Source organism: Melozone crissalis, unplaced genomic scaffold, assembly GCF_028551555.1.
Source record: "Melozone crissalis strain CALT ecotype California unplaced genomic scaffold, PUWL_Pcris_2 ptg000036l_1, whole genome shotgun sequence".
NCBI lineage: Eukaryota > Metazoa > Chordata > Aves > Passeriformes > Passerellidae > Melozone > Melozone crissalis.
In genome coordinates, this window is record NW_026535814.1 from 20,829,794 (window position 1) to 20,842,463 (window position 12,670).

Consider the following 12,670-nt stretch of genomic DNA (forward strand, 5'->3'; position numbering starts at 1 on the left):
TGTCCCAGACCTTAACAAATACCAACCCCATGTGCTCCCCATCAAGTCCCAGACAGAACTTCCCTCTAATAATGTGCTGGAAATTTGGGGTCTGCAGACTCCTCTCCAAACTACCTTTGGTGTTTTTCTGTGCTCTGTAAAGGTTAGGGCAGACAGTCTCTGACTTGGGGAGTGATCTCCTACTTTTAAGGACTTCCACTGCATTTAAGAACTGTAAATAAACAATCTGTGCTAGAGGCTTGGTTTCTTTTTTATACGCACACAACCTGAGAGGTGAAACCCTTTAAAGAATTTCTCTCCTTAGACAGGAAAGTACTTGTGTGATCTGAACATATTCCCAGCTCCCCAGGGCAGTGTTGGAGTCCCCATTATGGAGGAGTTCAGAAGCCATGTGGATGTGGCACTTGGGGACAGGGGCTCGTGGTGGCCTTGGCAGTGCTGGGGGAATGGCTGGACTCTGCCTTAAAGGTCTTTTCCAACCAAAATAACTGTATGAAATTCTAAGTTCTATGAAAGCCAAATCCTTGCCTTTTTGAATCTTTGAATCTTATTTTGGCAGCAATAATCAGATTTCTGGGGTTTCTTGATTAGCATTTGATAATCCTGTGGGAAAGCACAGCTGAGAATACTGCAAATTCTTCTGTCTTCTTCTGAGGAGATTAAAAACTCTTCAGCTTCTTCCCAGCAGGGCCGCAAGGAGAAGCTTTATTACAAATGCTGTATTTTCCTAGAAGAAAAAAATACTTAGGAATTCCTCACTACTTTCCTTCATTTTCCCCAGGTCACAAAGAACAAATCCCATTCTGCAGCAGGGTCATTAGCTGTATAATGATGGGTCATAGACCAGCACCACATTAATGCCATGACTGTGAGTGCACCTGATACCAGACCACAATAAGCACCTGCTGCTGCCAGGATCCACATAGTGGCTTTGAACTCTGACTTGTGCTGCTGGCTCTGCATGATCCTGAAACTCCTCTTCTTGTGGCATCTGACTGATACATTCAAAGAGCAAAGAAATCTCTTCTTCCTATTCGACTTAGTAATTAGTAATTTTTTTTTTTTTAAATTTTTTTCATGTATGAAGAGAGAAAGAACTGGAAGATTCTGATTATTTAATGAACTACCTGAATAATCTGTACTACAAATGTGTGAAAACAGAAGGACTAACAGTTCAGTGTGGGGTGGTGACACACACCTCTGATGTGCCACTGGAGAAGATCAGGTCTTGTGGGAAAGCCCGAAGCTGCAAATTCATGGCTGAATAAAGAGGATGCCTTGTGCACTACAGGGAATACTGAAGGAGACTGGAATTTTTCATTGGAAAGGGTTAGAATCACAGAATATCCTGAGTTAGAAGGGGCACACAAGGATCAAAAAGAGCTAACCAGGTCATTTTCTTTCAGAAAAGGGTTTCTAGAGCCCTAACTTTAAACACCCATTAATGAAAATTTTGGCTCAAGTAACACTGTAAAACTTACACAAAAAATTGATTTTTAAAAAATGTTTTTGCTAAAATTGTTGGTAGCAAAACTATACATTGCAAACAGTTTCCCCAAGTGAAACAAAACCATAGTGATTTGGTAACTTTTCACACACCCTTTGCTCTGTACAGAGCAATGGAAGTTCATGCCCACAGATCTGACCTCACACGGCCTTAGACCTTCAGTAGCTTTGCTTTAGAGGACACGGAATGCAGAGAGCCTGAATGTGCTGTGGGATTGATGGGTCCCTGTGTCCCCTGACATCCATCTCTTCCCCAGCGGACAAGGCTGTTATTGGGGGCTAATGACTGAAAACCCACAATGGCCTGGCCACAGCTCTCTCTGTGACCTCTTTTGGTAGACACCACCAGGACAGGGCTTACAGGAGCTCCAAGAGCACAGAGACCATCCCAAGGAGCTTCTCCTGGGCATGAGAGGCAGCGTGGCACCACCCGCCATTTTCCAAAAGGATGAGTTGCAGAGCATTGGCCAACACAGGTCTTTGGGTGTGGAGAAATCAAGGTGAGCAGGAGCATGGCTGTGTATGTGGCATGGCCAGCAGTGCCCTGCACCAGAGGGGACATGGCAGGAGAGTGCCAGGCACTGTGACACAAGGTGGGAGCTGGAGCCACCATTTGTGTCACCCACAGTGCATGTGCTTCAAAATGCTCTGCATGCAATAATCACCACAGCTCCAAAAATGGACACTGCTGCAGCCCCCAAACCCCAACTATCAGCCGAGTTTTCAATCTGGCCTTAAATGAATTTGCCAAATTGGCACCTCTGCCGTCAGGTGGAAGCAAATTCTGCAAAGCTCGGTCTCTTTTATAGGGAAGCGCTATTGATTTTTTTTTTTTATCGCCTTACTTTGTTTCTTCCAGCTCTCCCCTCCCTGCACCCACCTTCAGCAGGATTGAACACTTTGATTTAAGAGAGGCTGTTCAGTGCAAGAGACCCTCTTGGTGGCAAATTAGAGGATGCCTTGCCCCGCACATTGCAGCAGTCAGACCGCGGAGACGCGCGTATCCATCACCCTCACGCCTGGCGTTTACAATACAATTATATCCTTCCAGCTGGTGGCTGGGGCTGCTGACAGCCTACAATGCCACCCCAATGCCAATTAATAGGTGGATCAGGCCCCCTAAGAGGCCAAATCCATCAGTGCCACCGTGGATGCAGCACCCCAACAAGGGAGCAGCGCGAGCCGCGCCTGGGCTCTGCTGCGTTTTGGAGGGCTGTGACTCGGTGGAATCACTGGGGTTTGAAGGGCAATGGGTAACTTTGTGCTTGCTTGCAGAGAGCTTCACACATCTTTCTTTTTGTCCACAAAACAGAGCAGGGCTCTTATTGAAGAAATAATTTGCAGTTTCTCTTAAAGTCTCCCCCAGCTACACAAAAGTTACATCTGACTGGGAAGCAGCATCTGCTTCTCTTACATCTTTCCTATCCTACAGCAAAATGACTTTTAAGCAGAAAAATAAGGTTGTCTTTGGTGATTCGCTTAACTCTGGTAGTTTAAGATCAGTTTTGAAGGCTCACAGTGACATCTTCTATCCACTCCATTTCTCTCTCCAACACAACCCTTCTCTCCTCTGGAGTAGCCTGGCACCTCTGGGTGGTCAAATCACTTCTGGCCTCTGTCATCTTGGGGAAAAGCTCTCTGCTTCTGTGACTTCAGATAACAGCACTGATAATACCAAAGTGCTCAGGCTCTGCACATGTGATGTTTGACTCAAGCAACAGAGAATTTCCAAAGTTCAGTGTATAACCCAGCAGTAGAAACCCACAGAGGTGTGCAAATGGGGCAGCTCAAGATATAAGCCAAGGGCAGAGGACTTTAAAAAAACATGTATTATAGAATTTCAAATCTGTTTCCCAAAAGAAATGTAGCCTGTCGAACCCTTTGTTAGAGTAAATCCCAACAAACTCCTTTGAGATCAAGCAAAAAAACAAAAAAAGTTAAGCAATTCCCAACTGCCTTTTTAAAGTCTTCTCTTGCTGAAGCTGCCAGAAGAACGAAGTTTCATCTTCCAGGACTGAAAAAATGAACCTTTGTTGCTTGGAAATAACTCAAATCTATAGCTGGAATAGACATAGTTGACAAAAAATAATTTTACTGAAAGGTCCAAAATTATTCATGATGTCAGGAAAAAACTGCACCACACGTAGAGACAAAATAAAAAATAGCCCAAACAATCTATTTGGAAAAGCTATTTCATTTTTCATTTTTCATTCTAAAACCACATTTTTAGTCTCTTAAGAAAACCCTGAAGACTTCATAGACATTAAATATCTTCTGAAATAAACAACTCATTTTGAGTTGACTCAAATATTCTTGTCTTGACCTAAAACTTTTATTGTCTTACACTTTAACAAAATACTTAGGAAAAAATTTCCTTGGGTTTGACCTGAACAGAAGTTTCTCTGACATTTGCACCAGCCAACAACCCTAAGCCCATTATTTGTTCAAATTTTGTGGAACAGACAGGGAAGATGTGAGATGGAGAGTGAGTTCACGGTCTCTAGTTTTTACAGGTTGCAGGCTGGGGTCGAAATCTCACCACCTGGGAAGCTGGTGGGAAATTTACCACCGACATTGCAGGAGCCAGAACATCATCACAGCCTTTGATCTCCCCCTTTGATGTACAAAAATCTGTTTGCACCATTCAAAGCAGTTGGTTTTCCCTACAGACTACCCAGTGAGACTGAGTTGCAGGAGACCCTCAGCATCTCCCATCAACCTTTTCCTGTCTGTGGCTCAGTGAGGGCTCACCTCTGGAGACCTCCAAACTAGACTTTAAGTCAAAAGTTAGGCAACATTTAGGTGTTGTAGGACTCATGTGAGTCACATAGCTGAGAAGCAGCACTGGTGTTGTCACAGCTGAAGTTCCAGCAGAGAATCACAGAACCACAGGATGGTTTGTGTTCGAAAGGACCTTAAAGCCTTTCCCATTTATCCCCCTGCCATGGTAGGGACATCTTTCACTACCCCAGGTTGCTCCAAGCCCCATCCAGCCTGGCCTTGGACACTCCCAGGGATCCAGGGACAGCCACAGCTGCTCTGGGGAACCTGTGTCAGAGCCTCACCACCCTCACAATGAAAAATAGCAAGAAAAAAATTGTTTTATAAATCAGTGCATGTAAACTCCTTATTTTGTTCTTGTGGAGTTAATGTTAAAATAGGCACTACTCAAATCTAATTGCATTTAGTCTGAAATGGAATATCCTCTTCTGCAGAATTAATGGTACTATTAATTCCTTTAATGACGCCAAAGGGGACAATTATACTTGTTCTTTCTGACCACCTCATGGGGTACAGCCCGCTCATCCAACTCACCTACAATTTTGATTCCAAGCGTGTTGGGCAGCAGCAAAGGTCTTGGTTTCCTGTCTGTGACACTGAGGAAGGAGAGGAGGAAGATGTCTAGAGGTAAAACCTAGTTGTGACTCAGCTAGTCAGAACCTCCACCTTTGGACCCAGGAATGTCCCATGGCCACCTGCAAAGATTTGCAGAGACATGCCAGGTGATATGAGGAAATATCTCCTGGAGACCAAAAATGGTGTGGCTTTGGTGGCTGGTTTATTTCCCACTGTGCTCATATGCCAGGACACACTCCTGCAGACCGTTCATAAATACTTTCAGATGGACATGCCAAAGGTATTTCCCTTTTCCTACCATCATCCTTGTTCTTCAGAGATCCCTGTTTGAGCCTGGCTGGAGCTCTGGAGTGTTGCCAAGCTGCAGATAAAACACCTTAGCTGTATAAGGTGATTTTCTCACACAAAATATAAAGGCACAGGATTAACAGAAGAATTGGCCCCAACAGCTGAAAGCTTTCATACAACCATCCTTCCTGAGAACAGCATCAGTGGAGGACCTAGCCACCATCAAACCCTTGCAGGCTGCAAGGTTTCAGGTACAGGTGGACACCAGGGAGCAGCTGGATGGAGCAGGAGATGAAGCCAGGAGTTTCCCAGACCAGCCCTTTCCCTCTAGTCCTGCACTGCTGTAGCTAATACAGGTTTTGCCAGTTATTTCACCAGGGAAAAGCATAGATCTTTCTGTTGGCTGACACTGCTGGCAGTAGTTATAAATTGTCTTCTGAAATAGCTGGAGAGGTGTAAGGTCTCAGACATGAGCCAGCTGATGCTATTCCTCCAGCTCAGACCCAGGACCTGCCCTTGGGAGCGCTCCCAGGCTGCTCCAGCACCGCAGGAAGAGGGCTTGCTCCAACTCCCGCCTCAAGTGTCAGCTTTTCCAGCGCCAAAATCAGTTTCAAATTCTCCACCACCTCTCAGGGATCAAGCAGCACTTAATAATTAATACTCTGAATGCTTTCAAATCACCTGGAGAAAGAGCCAGCACAAAATCAAGCTGTTATGGGCAATGTCACTGTTTGGGCTGTGAAGGATGAGTCCTGCCTGATTGCGGGTTTTCTAGAGCAGATTAAACTTGACATGTCTTTTTTTTTTTCCTATGAACAAGTCTCGCCTGTGCAGAGCAAAGCTTAAAATTCATTATTTACTTTGCATGGCGTTGACATCACAACAGAGCCCTGTACACTCTGTCTCGATTGATGAAGAGAAGAAGAATCTCCTGTTCTGCATGATGAAGAAAAACTTCTGTAACCATCTGCATTTCCCCCAGTCCATAGAATTGCTACTCCAGGGACAGCCACACTCACCTTATCCTAGTGTGTGGGATGCTCTGAATTTTTTTTTTTTTTTTAATTTGTACTAAAGAAATAGATGCTGTTCTCCCAGTTTGTCTCCTTCTCCATCCTGTGAGATAAAGTTATCAGGAATAATCAGATCATAGAGTGGGGGCCGGAGAGGAAATTGTACATTAATACTAATGTATCTGGCATTGCAGGAGACACCAAGCCTGCTGTTCCCTCATTGGCCTGGAAATGTTTAACAAGCTCACTACATACCTTTGCTTTGCTTTGCAAAAGAAGAAAACCCTGCACAGCTCCCCGAGCATCTGACAAGAATGCACAGACATAATAATTTCTTTGACCTCAGCCACATGAGTTTCTGAAAAGAACAAAACAGCATCATTTCATGGCATTTACAGTTTAAACCTTTCCTATTCAAGTTTCTAACAAAAAAAGCCAACAGCCCATTCTGGTCATGATTAAAATTCATAGGCTTGCTGCAGAGAACAGATGCAGAAGCAATTTTAGGCCAGTCATATCCCAGCTCTGCAAAATTAATTTGACAGGTTTGCATTAAAGCACTGATCAATATCCACTTTAGAGCAGCAGAGGCTAACTGAGAAAAAATAAGTGACCGGAGTGCTACCAGACGAGAAAAAATGAATCTTTGAGACTTTTTTCCCTCTAAGCTTGCACCTACATCAGAAGTCCTGACCTCAATCCATTGATCGGTTGCAGTTAACATGACAAAAGGCCTGGCGGATATACCAGAGCTATACCTACCAGGGAACAATCAACCCTGATACACTAAATGTTTGACAGAGTGACTAGACTGCTGAATTAGTATTTGCTTTCTGAGGTCTGGCAGGCAACCTTTCCGTCCTGCAGTTTCCTAGATGCTTACAAAAGGGATTATATATAGACATGGTTTATAGAACTTCTCTTAAACTTTCTTAAAGAAGCGCCTCTTAGTATTTTAAGCTGAGACCAAGATAATAAAACTCCACAGCCTTGTGCCATTCCGGTTACGTCTCCAATGGGGGAAAGGTGCATTTCTATTTTCAACTTAATAAGGACAAACGGTTTCATTAAAGTGTTCAAGAGGTTTTTGTTTTTCATCTGTGGAAGAGGGAGGAAGCAACTCGAGGCACCAAATCTAGCCCTATCCTTGCTTAGGAGTGGGAATGTCACAATCCATATTGGGGCTTGACTGGAGAGAAATGGCTGGAAATCTGTGCTGGCCTGGCTTGTGTGGGTTGAGTCCAGCAAGGAGAGCATTTATAACCCCACACAAACCATGGATACATCAGCACACAAGGTGATGTTGTGGTCCTGGCTGGTGTTACCCAAAGAAGGAAGGTGTGGAACTACAGCATTTCATCTGATAGACTTTTTGTCTCACCAGTGATCCTGCAGACACAAGGAGTGGTTAGAACTTACCAGGCACTGCTCTAGCTCAACTGCAACTCTTTTCTGCTCCTGTGGGACACCGGCTGTCCCTGGATGACACGGAGTCTGGCTGCACCCACCTCACCGCTCACCGAGCGGACTGCGGTGATTTGACAGAGGAGATGGTGGTTTGGGGGCTTGAAAAGAAAAGTTAGAGTGATTTCCCGCCTTCCACTCCTTTCCCGGGGTTGTGCAACATCCCTGGGAGCTGTGTGTGAGGATGGATGGTGACCTGGGGCGTGGTGAGGTCTCTCCAGGGCCGACTCCTGCTTCAGCTGCACCCAACAGCTCCATCCAGCACCCACTGCAGGCACCAGGCACTGCTGGCTGCCCCCACAGCTGCAAACCTCACCCACAGATCAGACCCCTAGGTGGAAAATCTCTACACAGATTTATTCTTTTCTGCCATTTTCCCCAGAATTTGATGAACCCCATGGTGCACAACCTTACACCAACCCACAGGACCTTCTGTACAATAGCTGTTGTGAAGATATTGGGTTCACTGCAGCCTCCAGAAAATTACGCATCTTTTTTATTTCTATTCCTGATAATTTTACAATTCTCAACCTAAGCAAGAAAATGTCATGTTACAAACTTGGCTACATTTAGGCATTTATTACCCTTAATCACATACGAATTACCTGACATCACTCCACAGCAACCTGTGAGTTTTACAATGTTTTGCCAGGAAATATATGAGGTGAAAAGAGTTAATCAATCTGTTGTGAAAGCTGGTGCCCAGTACCAGGCACTGGAGCAGGACACCTGCTAATTTCTACTGATGTTTAACATACTCCAGTCCCAAAAAGGGACAAAATCTCATTAAAATCAGTCATATATACCTGCACAACGCAGTCAAGGAATGGAACAGCCCATCCCATGGTTGAAGCACCTGCTTTATCCTTGGGAAATAGAAGCATAGTTCCCAGTATTAAAGCAGACCTCACTCAAGCCACCAAGGACCAGATTTCTTAAATCTGAGGCGCCTAATTACCTCTGAGTTCAATGGAAAACTAAGCAAGTCTCTTAAATACCATTTAAAATCTGTCCTCAAGCTACTTGGCTCCTTTTCTGTCAAATGACAGTCATCACTTTCCCTAAATTCCCAAGGAGTAACGTGAATAAATGTATCAGCCAGCTCCCCCACTCCAGTGATGGGGGGCAAGAACAGCCCACAGAGGGACAGCTAAACCCCACTGCATCTAAAATAGGCTGAAAATGTCAAGTACCATTTGCCAATGTACTGAACATTTCTGTACACAAACAGATGCTGCAGGCATCTAGACACCAGCTGATTCATCAAATTTGCTTCTCCTATGCCTTGAGGAATCTGGAAAAGAAGCTCAGCATGTCTCTGGCTCCCTGAACCCCCTGCCCTGGGCTGATCCCCAGCGTGGGCAGCAGGGCAGGGGGATCCTGCCCCTGTGCCCCTGGGCTCAGGTGAGAGCCCACCTGCAGAGCTGCCCCAGCCCTGGCTCCAACAGCACAAGGAGCTGGAGCTGCTGCAGCCAGTGCAGAGGAGGCCACGGAGCTGCTGCCAGGGCTGGAGCCCCTCTGCTCTGGAGCCAGCCTGGCACAGCTGGGGCTGCTCAGCTGCACCAGAGAAGCTCCAGGGACACCTCAGAGCCCCTGCCAGGGCCTGCAGGGGCTCCAGGAGAGCTGCACAGCCCCTGGGGACAAGGCAGGCAGGGACAGCACCCAGGCAATGGCTCCCACTGCCAGAGGGCAGGCACAGATTTTGGCACATTGGGAATTAGGAATTGCTGGCTGGGAGGGTGGGCAGGCCCTGGCCCAGGGTGCCCAGAGCAGCTGTGGCTGCCCCTGGATCCCTGGCAGTGCCCCAGGCCAGGCTGGATGGGGCTTGGAGCAGCCTGGGACAGTGGGAGGTGTTGTTTCCAACCCAAACAATTCTGTGATTTTATGAGTTTAAATTATTCTGGCCTTTGAACCAAAAAATCATTCTGAGACTACTTATGGACCTGGGAGAATCTATAGACTTTGTAGATATTCTGTATTATTATTCTATATTATTTCTTCCTTTTTTTCCCTGGGTAGGATTTTTAAAATTTCCTCTTGAAATCATAATTGCTTCTCCTCAAGTCAGAAGTTCCAAGGCCTAAAAAACCTGGACTTCACTCTTCTTCTGCAGAGCATTTGGGCAGGTTTCAGGCCTTCTGTTTTATCAATCTCTAAATAAAACAAAACTCATGGTGTTTGAATAATAGGAATGCTGTCCATGGCAGGGGGGAGGAACAAGATCCCTTCCAACTCAAACCATTCTGTGATTCTCTGTTTCTATGCCCAAGCCTTGCAAAGAATCGCATTTATGGACCCTGAATCAACATGGAAAAAATGCTGCAGTTTTGAGCATCAAAATCATTCTTTCAGCTCTGGTACCTCTCCTAAAGGTATGCAAAGCCTTTATAGCCATGTGAAATAAAAGTACCTGCTGGCAGCTGTGGTTTTCTTACCTGCAGATGCAGGTTAGGATGGTGCAAAACAAACTGTTGCACAGCCAGTACCAAAGCAGAACACGTTATTTGCTGTCAAAACAGCTTTCTGCTAATCTTTCACCCCAGACCCTGAGTCAGACACGTAACCATGGAAAATGTGGCACCTGTGGCACCAGCAAGATGTGTCTGTAACACTCACAGAGGAACACACAGACTGACATACACGGTGTGATTGCCACTACACTCTCAGGCAGGTGCTGAGCACCTTGGCACTGCCTCTGCTAAAGATAAAAGGCCTCAGATATAACCAATACTTTATCATGGTGTTTTTTTTTTTTTAAAGATCTATATTACAGTGCAGTGTATATCCCTAAATGTATATTGCAGCACATCAATAAAATGGACCAAATTTCCACCTCATTTGGAGCCATGCCTTTTCTTTATCTCTCTGCAATAAGTTAACCTCTTAAATATTACAACATGCTGCTCCTTATGTCTCTTAAATATTAAACAAGGGCTGTACAAAATAGATTCAAGAACACACAGTAATCAATAGCAATGATCACGAGGACAGGAAAATGGAACCGTTTAAGGGGTTTTAATCTGGTGAATAAACCTGGTGCTTTCATTCAGAGAAAACAAAGCAGCCGAAATCCAGCTGAATCACACACTCTCTAACACCAGATTTTCCACATTTCTCCTGCTTGGCACAGATGGATTTTAAAAAGGAGTAAGAACTCATCCAGGAAAAATACCTGCCAAAAATATCCCCGACCACAAACTATTTCATGCAGTCAATAGTTAAGTCTGTGCTTCAGAAATGCACTGGGGATGTCTTCCATAAACCCCTGACATATATGCATTCTTCAAATCAGATGGGGGCATCATTTTTTTTTCAGAGCCCACTTTTATGATATGAACTTCTCATAACTGAGATGCATTAATGTGGTTTTTATGTATACATAAAGATGAGGTCTTTACAGTCGGCTCTGGGACCTATTTTCAAGTGAAATGTGTGTTAAGATATAGACATATCTGCAATATAAATGTCTTAGAAGGATGTTTGGGCTCAGGTGAAATTGTGAACACCTCTCTGAAATGATCTGTAGGAGAACAACCTAAGTTGCGTGTGCGCTATTAATATTAGTGTCCATGACATCATTTTACTAATTAACTGGGTTTAATGCACCCCATGTAATGGTATTTGTTTCACTTTTCTAAATGTAGTCACTCTTCTCTGAACAGTTCTTCTGGGTTTTGCTCTCGAGGTGGCTAAAGAGAAGTGAAATGAAACTCAGTAAAAAGGTCATTACATTAAAGCAGATACCTATTAACTCCCACCCAAGGAAGAATGGAACCAATGGCATTGGAGGGGTCTGGAATCCATCATGTGTGTAGAAACCTCCTTTGAAAATCACTCCTGCCAACACAGATTCAAGCATGTGGCCACATCTACCTCTGCTGGTGCCACTGGGACAGCTGCTCCAAAGTCCTTGGATGTACCCAGAATTCCATGTCTGGATCTCTATGGTCCAGAGAGAAGACCAGAAGATCACCAGGGTAAATTTCCTGTCCTACATTTGTGCCACCTCCAGAGCCCCATGAGCCCTCTGGAAGACACCAATCTCCTCCCAGAAATTCCCAAGAAATTCCCAATTTGTTTCACCAATAAACAAATTGCAACAATAATCTGCCACCTTTCCTGGTTTGTGATTTACCACAATGGTGTGCATGGTGATAATTCATTTCACTGAAATAACTATTATTTCTTCGCTTATTTTGTAATTGTGAGAGTGCTGATAAATGGATTGGACAGTTACTTAATTTCACAATCTGTATCGCAAATATCCTGTCCCAGAGTGTTATTTGTCAGCTTTGGCAGCAATATTCAATCACTGTCAGGAGTGTCCATGTCCAAGGCCGGGCTGGATGGGGCTCTGAGCAGCTTGGTTTAGTGGAAAGTGTCCCTGCCTGTGGCAGGGGTTGCATGAGATGAACTTCAGGTCCCTGCCAACTCATGCCATCCTGGGATTCTGTGATTCAGGAAGCCCCAGACATGCTGGATGATCACAGCTGAGCAAGGTTCGCCCCCTAGAGAACTCATCTGAAGCCTTGTAACTCCAGAGATGTCTTCGCATATGGAAAACCCAGGCACATCTCCATTAAATGTTGATCAAAACCTCTGTGGTCTGCTTGCTGTCACCAAAAAAAGATTATGTGGAGCAGAGCTGGAGAGGTTTTCCATTAGCAAGGGAGAAGGTGCACCTGCAAGGGACTGGCTCACAGCCCTCTCCAGACCAGAAGATCACCATGGTAAATTTCCTGCCATACATTTGCGCCATCCCCAGAGTCCCATGAGCCCTCTGTAAGACACCAATCCCCCCACAGAAATTCCCATTTTCACCTCTGGTGAGGCTCACTGCTGTCCTGCTGTGACTTCAGGAGCAGGAGACACCCAAGCTGTTATCCACAAATTATCAGTAGTCCAGGGAAGGACAGGCATGGCACGGCCGTGATTCACTCCCTCAGGGTGTCCAGGACAGGTCAGAGTCATGCCCTGAGGTCCTCTTTCCACTGACTAAAAGGGCATTTAAGGCAGCCCAGGGCAGGGAAATTTAGGTGAGG